Source organism: Palaemon carinicauda, chromosome 6 (assembly GCF_036898095.1).
Source record: "Palaemon carinicauda isolate YSFRI2023 chromosome 6, ASM3689809v2, whole genome shotgun sequence".
NCBI lineage: Eukaryota > Metazoa > Arthropoda > Malacostraca > Decapoda > Palaemonidae > Palaemon > Palaemon carinicauda.
Genome location: NC_090730.1, coordinates 18249953 through 18262493, shown reverse-complemented (window position 1 = coordinate 18262493; position 12541 = coordinate 18249953).

Sequence of the window (12541 nt, the reverse complement as noted above, 5' to 3'; positions counted from 1 at the left end):
CTTTCTCTCTATATATACCACGTACCTTGTGCCCAGCCTCCAGATTCAGATGAGTTTCCGGTTAGTATTTAATGGAAGGCAATAAATTCCCGAGACGATATCAGTAAAGACAAGGTCATAGCTACAACCTAATGCATATATGTGAATATATGTATACATATACAGACATAAACATACACACATATATATACTGTATATATAAACACACCCACACACACACACACACACACACACATATATATATATATATATATATATATATATATATATATATATATGTATATATATATATATATATATATATATATATATATATATCTACTGTATATATATATATATATATATATATATATATATATATATATATATATATATATATATACAGTATATATATATATATATATATATATATATATATATATATATATATATATATATATATATATATATGTGTGTGTGTGTGTGTGTGTATGTATGTGTGCGTGTATGTGTGTTTGTATATGTATATAGTTTTAGTGCTTGAGTCTACATATCATTTTTGAACGGTTTTTTTTAAATAATAAGGAAGTACGGCATTATACTTATGTGCATTATGTATATATATATATATATATATATATATATATATATATATATATATATATATATATATATATATATATATATATATATATATAGATGCACATACTTATACTTACACTCACACACATAGGCCTATATGTATATATATATAGATAGTGTATATATAGTATATATATATATATATATATACATATATATATATATATATATATATATATATATATATATATATATATATATATATATATATATGCATATTTACATAAAATATATACATATATGTAGTATATTTGTGTATATGTATATCTATACAAATGTGTGTCCGTAAATACATACGTACATACATACATACATACATACATACAAAAAAAGGTACAGTATGTACAATGTGTGTATATATATATATATATATATATATATATATATATATATATATATATATATATATATATATATATACATATACATACATTTATGTATATATCTATGTATACATTATGTGTGTGAGTACTTGCCCTTTCCTACTCTTTTCTCCTTTGTTGTTTTCGATTTGTTCACACTTTTTTTTCATCTTAAGCGGTTCATCTAAAACTGCAAATTTTTTTCTTTTAGTTCTTCTCCTAAATATATCATTGGAATGACATGTCTTAGTGTATACATTACATTTTAACTTATACCTTTATTCAACATTCACACTACTCCTCAATATAGGAAAGTTTATTCAACTCTCCATTTATACATGCCTACCTCTCTTTACACAGACAACACGTTTTTCGTATCTTAGTTTACTTATCCTATCACTATCTTTCCTCAACGTACCATCATATGAATATTCATTGCCATCTCGAAACGAGTCAACTGCTTATTTCTTTTTTTCATAATCAATGGTAAAATTTGTTTCTATCTTCTTTGTTTTCATATACCATCACAACCTTTCATTTTCCCATTTTTCCTCTCTGCTTTCCCATCGTCCACAACCTTTTAAAGTTTTATTGAGTCTGCAATTTCTTTTCACTTTCCATATGCCCATTTTTCAACCTAAAATTTTACAATATTGACCAGTCTCTTGAAAGGTACTTCTTGCACCACTCTATCCATAACAAAATACCATACAGCCCTGTGCCGATGACTCATCCTAATCTCAGATCAACTTTCACATTAACCTTACTCTTCCATCAGTATATAATTATCCTAATCAATATTTCTTATACAATTTACATCTTTAGACTCCATACGTTATTCTTGTCATTCTTCCAATAAACTTTTTTTTTCGGGTGCAAATTCTTATGTATATATTGGATATCCTTTTCAGGCTTCCCATTTAATATCCCCCCCTCAAAAAAAAAAAAAAAAATGATTACTAACTGTTCAATGTCTGTTCATATACAATTATCCCCTACTAATCCTTCCGTACGCTATTAAGATGGCATTCTACGCTATCCTAGTGAGTTAAATAACGAAATATATTTCTTACAAAAATCTCCTTAAACTTTACCATCGTACAACCGAGTCACATTTCTTTTCACTCATTTTCTTTCCGATTATATCTCTGATTCAGACATATCTTTTGAGGACCGATCAGATCTTCTATTATACTATCACCATTATATCGCAACATATCACTAATTTACAGAATCCTCAATGACCACTTTATAGCCTTAAAATCACGGCTACGTTCACTTTAAATGTTCTCACACTCACGTCCATAAACCTTACCTTTCTTACAAATGCTGCATTAATATTTGTTTGCAAAATACTAACTCCACTGACTTGGTATCTACTCTCCTCATATTACAACAATATTTGCATCCTTTATTCTGAAATACATCAACTTTGTTTATCAACTTTTCTCACGTCATTTATTTCTTGTATGATTGTTTACCATCGTCTACGTTTATTCTTTTCCATTATTTACTTTTTCAATTTATTCTTTCTACCATAGCCATCCTCCATTATATTCCCAGGAATTATTTACCACTTACACTCTGTAGGAATTCTATCCTTACCCATCTATTTCTAAACGTCCGACTGAGCCTATGGTATCACAATGGAATTTTTTTTACTTTTTCATCTTCTTAAATAACTATCTTTAATCTTTTATTCCCTTTAGCCACTTTCTTCCTATATACTCATCTTATGGCGTTCTTCACAAATTACTTGTCTTATTTACATTTTTGTCCTATTTTCCCAGCTTCGCTCTAGATTAAACTTGATTTGATATGTCTTTTCATTCAAATAATCATATATGTGATGTTTCACATTGCAACCTCTCCTCGACTCACACACAAAACCTACGTATACATTTATCATTACATCCATTTATCCATACATGCATACGTATATACATAAAAACATGCGAACATACACATACACACACACACACACACACACACACATATATATATATATATATATATATATATATATATATATATATATATATATATATATATATATATATATATATGTGTGTATATATATATACATATATACGCACACAAACGCACATACACACACACACACACACACACACACACATATATATATATATATATATATATATATATATATATATATATATATATATATATATATATATATATATATATGTGTGTGTGTGTGTGTGTGTGTGTGTTTGTGTGTGAGAGTTTCTTGGTACGCAGATCTTACCCTAACGTTACCAATGGTTTACCCGAGCTGAAAAGCAACAGAAAAAATAAAATAAATATCTAGAGAATTATTTTTCACTCTGAAACACTTAAATTACAGATACTTAACATCCGTTATCTTTCTCCTTCAACACTTTCCCAAAGCATGACTTATTATCCAATTTTTGTTCGTTTTGGGGCATTTTTGCAATATAGGAAAACTTTGGAATGCCCTTGAATTAGTCATTTAGAAACACAAGAGTATAATTTTGTATTTAAACTAATTTCTTTGAACCAAGGGGTAATAATATTCTTTTCCCTTAAGATTAATAACTTCAACAGAACGATAATATCTTTAAACTTTGCCTTTTTACTCCTGTTCCTCTTCTAGGTATTCGTGGTACTTTGCGGATGAAATGGCCACCTCAAGGGATGGGGTTTTCCCAATGCCACGGTGTCTGGTTAGGTAACTTTTCACCCTCTTCGAGAGAGAAAGTGTTGGTGGCTAAACGCTTGGGATTCCCTGCTTCTAAGGTCAATGTTATCTGGTACATGCCAGATGAGGAATAATTTAACGTCCTTTGTTTTGTCTAGCCGATTAAATCTGGGTAAATATCCAATAGATTATACCTCCGTACATATACCTGGGTATGTTATTTATCATATTTTAGCATGGTGTCTGCCAAAATTTGAATATATAGTTTATGAAAAATAAGGCAAAATTACTAATAATGAATTCACACATTTATGAATATCTATATCAATATATTATAAAGATAAATATTTAGCATATTAGCATATTTCTATGCGTGTAGTTCAGCCTATCATGAAAGTTACAGTTTTCTTTATATGTCTTTTGTTAAAAGAAAATGTATTTCATGGTACACTATAGTTATTAAAGAACGTTGTCGGACACTAGAGATAGTATGTATTATTATTTTCATTATAATTAGCTAGGGTACAACCCTAATTTGAGAATCAGGATGCTATAAGCCCAAGGGTTCCAAGAGGGAAAAATAGACCAGAAATGAAAGGAAACAAGGAAATAAATAAACTACAAAAGAAGTAATGGACAATTAAAATAAAATATTTTAAGAACAGTAAAACTCATTAAACTAAATCTTTCTTGAATAAACTATAGAAACTTGAAAATAGAGGATTGTACCCTTAAGTAAGAGAAATATAATCCAAGACAGTGGAAGGCTAAGTTACAGAGGCTATGGCACTACCCAAGACTAGAGAACAATAATATCATGTAGGCTACACCATTCGAATAACGATAAGCCCAGTCATCTCTGGCCCAGTCATCTCTGGTTTGATAGTATTTGGGATACTAAATTAAATTTGCAGTGTAGCTGACATTGAACTCAAAGCTGAGTTTCACAGAGACTAACAAACACTCGTTAATTTCAGAGTTTTCCATTTTATATATGAAGTCTTTGGTCTGATATCAAGCTTAATCTGTCTAAATCAACCGGTTTTTTTTTTTCTATTTTGTGTCAAAACCTTCCGTTTATCCCATTACTGTCTGCAGATTCCCCCTTGCCTAAGGTGCTAGTGTTGATGTGACAGCAAAATCAGCTCTGTAGTTTGCTCTCCGTTATGACACTATGTGGACAGACAGAGTCTATCCTCTGCCTTTCCTTCATCAGTATGCTTTTTAGTAGCAAAACTGAGAAATAAATGGACAGAGATCAGCGTTTTCATTGTTTATGGCTCTTTTTAGTGCGTTGGCGGACATTTTTCTTGACAAGCACACTTTTCTCAAAAAAGTGGCGCACAGATTATAATCATACCAAATTTCATGCTTGTACCAGCAAATGGACGATTCTGGCTTAAAATAACGCTATTACACGCACTGACATACAAGCACGCACAAACACACACTCACTCTCTCCCTCTCACGCGCGCGCGCACACACACACACACACGTGTATATATATACATATATATATATATATATATATATATATATATATATATATATATATATATATATATATATATATATATATATATATATTATCGATATGTATACACACATATACATACATGTATATATATATATATATATATATATATATATATATATATATATATATATATATATATATATATATATATATATATAAAAGAGTTATTGTTCATCTTTTCAATTATATTTTATCTAATCAGATCTAAAGTTTAGCATTCTCTCAAGTGACTCGTCAACAACAAGATTTTAGAAAGTCTATAAAAAGGATTATAAAAACGAAGGTCAACGGAAGTAGCCAAAGCATCCCACAGCCACACACGAATCTTTCAAACCGGTCCTGGACGATTCTGAAAACGAAACTAGTTTTTCCAGTGATCTCCTTTTTTATTCTTATTATCGATAATAAACTTTTTTATCACTATAATTATTCATGAATTGCTTTCTTCCAAGTAAGGCAAGGGAGGTAATTGCCTGAGACTTCAGCTAAGTTTTGTTTTTCGTATGTTAATCCTTGGTATGACAATGAAACAATATCTAACAGATTTTGTATATTTGGGAACAAAGCTCTTAGATGAACATTGGGAGTTGAATGGTAGGACAGTATTAGAAATGAAACTATAAGAGAGATTACTCAAGTGCCATATGTGGATGAGATCATAGTGAGAGGGTAGATGGAGATTATTTGGGCATGCTCTTCGTACTCCCCATAAGAGATTAGTGCACTAAACTTATAACTGGCCTCTACAAGGCACTAGAAGAGTCGGAAGACCCAGGCCTACATGGCTGAGGACTATGAAGCGTGAAGTAGGGGATGATGAATGGAGAAGTATTGATTTAAAAGCATAAGATAGAGACGATTGGTGAAATCTAACCGAAGCCCTTTGCCTCAGTAGGCGTAGAAGATGGCGATGATGATGTCCATCGTACAAAATGATTCCACAGCAAATCTATTTAATTCTATTCTTATTGGCCATTAGTCGTGACATTTGGCAATAAGCCAATGCGTAGAAACTCAAGTATTCTGACTATATCTAATATAGACATTGTTTGCTTCCAAGATTTATTGATAGTGCCAGAATATATTGAATATTATGTCGTTTGTAATGTAATTGGCCAATCATCGTGAAGGTTGTTACTATTTATATACTAGGTAATTGCTTTACGTCGTAATCATATACAATTCCATCACCGTCCTCATATCAAAACTAAAATGTTCCTTTACCAATCTTTTACTGTTGTAAATATGCACTGTATATCACTTGAAAAATGACTAGTTTGTAATGCGTTACATCGTGGAAAACAGAGATTAAGTGATAAACTGTAAAATCAGAAAGAATAATTGTTTTCCAATTATTTAATTCTACCAAAAAGTAAAACCAAATTTGTAAGAATTATCAATAAATTTCACAATAAAATTATATCAAAGTATCTAAATTCATATCTTTATATATCTAAAAAGTATTATATGATTCAATAAAATAAGAATATACTTTAATAATTATGAACGATGATTTCTTACTGTTCATTACGTGTGTTTATTGCCTTACTATATAAGCACAAATTATAAACTAAAGTTAGATTTCATTTACTCCTTTGATCGCCTAAGTTTTGAAATGGTTGTTTCAAATGTCAAAAAAAAAAAAAAAAAAAAAAAAAGCATCAGATGGGTCTGCCCACGTAATATCATCTAAAGTAGACTACATTGTTAATGCTTGTTCTGTTTTTTTTTATATATATCTTGTACAGCCTTTCTTTACATTCTTTATATTCCTGACTCTACCATTTAGCTTATTATTTTTAAAACGGTTTGTCCTCGAAAACCAGTCAGACTCACGTTTAAGGTTTAAATGTTTAAAGGCCGCTTATGAATGACAGAGACAAGGGACAGTGATATTGCCCTGGTTAGCAGGACAATGCCTAGAATAGCCATATATACATATGATGAGCGCCTAAGTCCCCTTTACATCCAAGCTAGAAACAGGGAGGACCAGGCAATGGCAGCTGATGAGTCAGCAGATAGACCTATAGTGTTCTCCAAACACCCCCTACTAAGCTAATAAGGATGGTGAAGTTACAGACACTACAAGGAACCATCGAGCTTGAGCGGGACTCGAACCCCAGTCCGACAAATCGACAGGCAGGAACGTTTTTAGTAAGCCACCACAACCTCTTCTGCTTAGAATTTTATTCGGATCATAAGTCATTAGTCACGCGTCATTCAATCAAATGAGGAATATTTTTCATTCTTTCACATTCAATTGCACTTCAATTTGAACCTTTCATTCTGTGCATTATTCATTCAGTTTCATGTTTCAAATATTTTCATTCTGTTCATCAGTCACATGAATTTCAGTGAAATAACAATATTTAAAAGATAAAAGTGATTTTTTCCTCCAGTACTTCCAATTGGACTGACTGACTGACTTTCTGAAAATGGTTTTAAGATTCTTAAAGGTCGTCGACTACTGACTGGCCTTTAATCGTCTAGTGATATTGACGTGACTCGGCACAATTGGAGAGTTTAATTTCAAATGCTTTTGACAATGCCTCCAGTTTTTAACTAATATACAACATTGAGCTCTTCTTGATAAGTTTATTTTCTAAATTTATGTAGTTGCCGGAATAAGATTATATATTAATATCTTTCGGATCTCTCTATATAATAAAGAGTTAGTGTCTGTTCATATATACTTTATATATATATATATATATATATATATATATATATATATATATATATATATATATATATATATATATATATATATATATATATGTGTGTGTGTGTGTGTGTATGTATATATATACATATATATGTATATATAATATATATATATATATATATATATATATATATATGTATATATACATATGTTTATATATATACATATATATATATATATATATATATATATATATATATATATATATATATATATATATATATATATATATGTGTGTGTGTGTGTGTGTGTGTGTGTGTGTGTTTATGTGTGTGTATTTATTTATCTATTTATATTTGGTCACGCTCAACTCTCCCCATCCCTCTGGTACGGGGGAGGAGTAGTCAAATCCCTGCTGAGACTGGGTTGTGTGTACGTAGTTGTGCATATCTACCTAAATATTTAGCCGTCATTTTTGACTGGTCGCGTACACTAATTATATATAAATATCTTTCGCGGAGTATTTGTATTTCATCATTATAAAAAGAATTGAAAAAAAAAACTTTGATAAATCAAAACTTCTGAGTGGAACACATTATTATTATTATTATCATTACTAACTAAGCTACAACCGTAGTTGGAAAAGCGAGGTGCTATAAGCCCAAGAGCTCCAACAAGGAAAATAGCCCCACGAGGAAACTAAATAAGGAAATAAATAAACGATATGAGATATAATGAACAATTAGAATATTTATAAAAAACATTAACAATATGTCACATCATGATATTTAATACTTGAATAGTTGCATCACTTACGTGATAGAGGAACAACAACGAACATAACTGCAACCAAATGCAGGGACAATGTATCCCAGTCTTTGCGAAACCAGGAAGTATAACCTTTCTTCCGTCTCCGGTCCAGGACGAAAATTAATGCGACGCAAAACAACATCAATTCGCCGAAGGCTTGAAATACTTAGAAACCTTTAAAAGGAAATGAGATAAGGATGACTGCACATTTCCTCTTATGAGGATTGTGGATTGGTGTCAGAAGATGAATAATTCTTTTTCAAGAAATGATGAAAGTGAAAGCAATTGAATATGTGTACAAACGCACTAACACTAACACATAAACATACACATGCATACACAAACGAACGTAAGAACATATGAACCCACACACACACTCGCGGGCACACATGCACCCACACACGCACACAAGCACACACATACACATATACACATATATATGTATGTATCTATACACATATATACATAAACATATAGATCTCTCTTGATAGCTCAGTCGGTAGAGTCTTCTGCAGGCATGGTTTCCAGCCGAACAGGTGGGAGTTCGAATCTCCACCCGGCCAGAAGCTGTTACCATAAAATGAATTCCAAGTGGATATATATACCCAAGATAGAATTCGGTATTAAATGCCATTCATGGGTGATATTTACTTATATATATATATATATATATATATATATATATATATATATATATATATATATATATGTATATATATATATATAAATATATATATATATATATATACATACATATATATATATATATATATATATATATATATATATATATATATATATATATATATTTATATGTATATATATGTATATGGATACATATATATATATATATATATATATATATATATATATATATATATATATATATATATATGTATGTATGTATGCATGTATGAATATATGTATGTATGTATGTATGCATATAAACATACATTAATATATATATATATATATATATATATATATATATATATATATATATATATATATATATATATATATAAACACGCGCTAGAAAAAATATCTTATAAAGTTAGAACTACATTCAACAATCAAATCAAGGATGAAAAATGAATGCCACAAGCAATAGGAAAAAAGTATATAAAAAAATTGCTTCACTTTTAGACCACAAGATAGAAAAAAAGGAAAATCGTGTTATAATAAGCAAGTTGTTCACCGCTTTCTGTCGGACATATAATCACGGTGAATTTCCTGTCGGTGGGGAAGCCACAAGGTGGCTGGAGTTCACTAGGAAGTTGCATTGGCCTTGGATGCTAGATTCTCTCTTCCTTCTTGCTTAGTCTCTCTCTCTCTCTCTCTCTCTCTCTCTCTCTCTCTCTCTCTCTCTCTCTCTCTCTCTCTCTCTCTCTCTCTCTCTTTATTACTCTCTTTATTACATATACATTATGTAGGTGTACATGAATACATATATGCATGTTGTCACTATCTCTCTCACTATCTCTCTCTCCCTATGAATAGAAATATATATATATATATATATATATATATATATATATATATATATATATATATATATATATATATATATATATATACCATAAAGTATATCTACATGTACTTATACATACTTATTCAAATGCACAAATATATATATATATATATATATATATATATATATATATATATATATATATAGCAGTACATGTGTATATATACTATAAAATACATATACATATTTTTGTTTATGGAGAGAGAGAGAGAGAGAGAGAGAGAGAGAGAGAGAGAGAGAGAGAGAGAGAGAGAGAGAGAGAGAGAGAGAGAGAGAGAGAGACAACAATATACAATCAAATGAATGGCATGCACTTTACTACTAAGAGAATTGACGCAACAGGCAACTGTACAACATAATATATCACTGGGCTACGTTGTGTTGTACTTTTTCATGACTAATACCATAATTCTGTTTTAAAAGTTTCAGGGGAATAAGTTTTTTTTCCTCTTTCAGAAAATAATTTTTCTTTGATTAATATTACCTACGTACTATAAAAAGAAAAAAAAATGTTATGAAAAATCCTTTCGAATTTTAATCCTTGATTTAAAGGTAAAATATAATCAATCCAGTAACTATTTGAGCCATAACTTTGGAAGTAATTAACAGATATACCATTCAATAATGAAAAAAACACTTTGGTACAACTAAAAGAATGATCAATGCAATCGATTGCCATGAGTAATATAAAGGAAGAATTAATTCTATGCCCTTTACACATGCCCTCATGCAGACGCCCTCCCCCAAGGTCAAATGACTATGTTGAATGATGGAATTAATACGAAAAAATTGGCAACCAGATGATCATTTTCTTTTCAGAATATGTTATTGCCACAACAGCCTCATATTGACCTTCATATGACACGAGGTATATCCGTGTTATGTTTGTATTATTATTATTATTATTATTATTATTATTATTATTATTATTATTATTATTATTATTATTATTATTATTATTATTATTATTAGTTAAACTATAACCCTAGCTGGAAAAGCAGGAGGCTATAAGTTCAAAGGCTCCAGCTGGATATAATAGCCCAGTGAGGAAAGGAAATAAGAAAATAAATAGACTATAAGAGAAGTAATGAATAATTAAGATAACATATGTTAAGAACAGCAATGGATACAATAACATTAAAAAGGTCTCTGAGTAGTTTCGTAGAATATCAGGAAATTATTTTGATGTATACATGGGTTAACTGCATGAATAGAAGTATGAAGTGTTATTGAGCGAGAATATTTTAAATAATTTAGGAATAAGTTAGGTATTCTATTATCAATGAAGATCAATGACGTTGATATGTTGTGCATATGAATACTGATGTCTGTGGCAATAAAAGGAGAGGTGGAAATATCTGTTGAATAATGACACGTAATTTTTTTTTATATATACAGTAAATGGATATGAGCTTTAATCATAATGATGTAAAATAGTTTTATATATAAGAGATTTAATCATAACGACTATGATATACTCGTTTTTTTAAGGCAACGCAGTTACGCAAAACATCTAGATTTATTAAGTCTTTAAAATGCTAGTTCCTCTTTACAGAAATATCAGAATTATTTTGATTTTGACCTATTCTTTACAGATTCTCCTCTTTTCACATACACTTGACAACACTGAGATTACCAAAGGGGTTAATTAATGCACTGTAATTGTTCAGTGGCTACTTTCCTCTTGTTAAGAGTAGAAGAGACTCTTTAGCTATGGTAAGCAGCTCTTCTAGGAAAAGGACAATCCAAAATCAAACCATTGTCCTCTAGTCTTGGGTAGTGCCATAGCCTCTGTATCATGGTCTTCCATTGTCTTGAGTAAGAGTTCTCTTGCTTGAGGGTACACTAGGGCACACTATTTTATCTAATTTCTCTTCCTCTTGTTTTGTTAAAGTTTTTATAATTTATACAGGAAATATTTATTTTAATGTGGTTACTGTTCTTAAAATATTTTATTTTTCCTTGTTTCCATTCCTCACTGGGCTATTTTCCCTGTTGGAGCCCTGGTGAAATTAATGCATATAGATTCTTTACTGAAAAACACCTTGGTACGATTTGTTTTATATGTTGATATGACGAACTAGAACTTTTGGTAAGACTCATTTTTTACCCCAGTCCGAAAACGGTACGTGCAAGTAATTCTTGTAATAAAAATTCGATATCTTGACATGGTTTTTCTTTAAAGCATTATTTTTTCTTTTACTTATGCTTTTGGATTCCAGTTCGAGATTTCCTGACAAGGAAATCTGATATACTCATGTCGTCCAAAAGGTGGGTACTGAGTGAAACACGAGGTCATACTCATAAATATGCCATTCTGTTACAGGGCGAG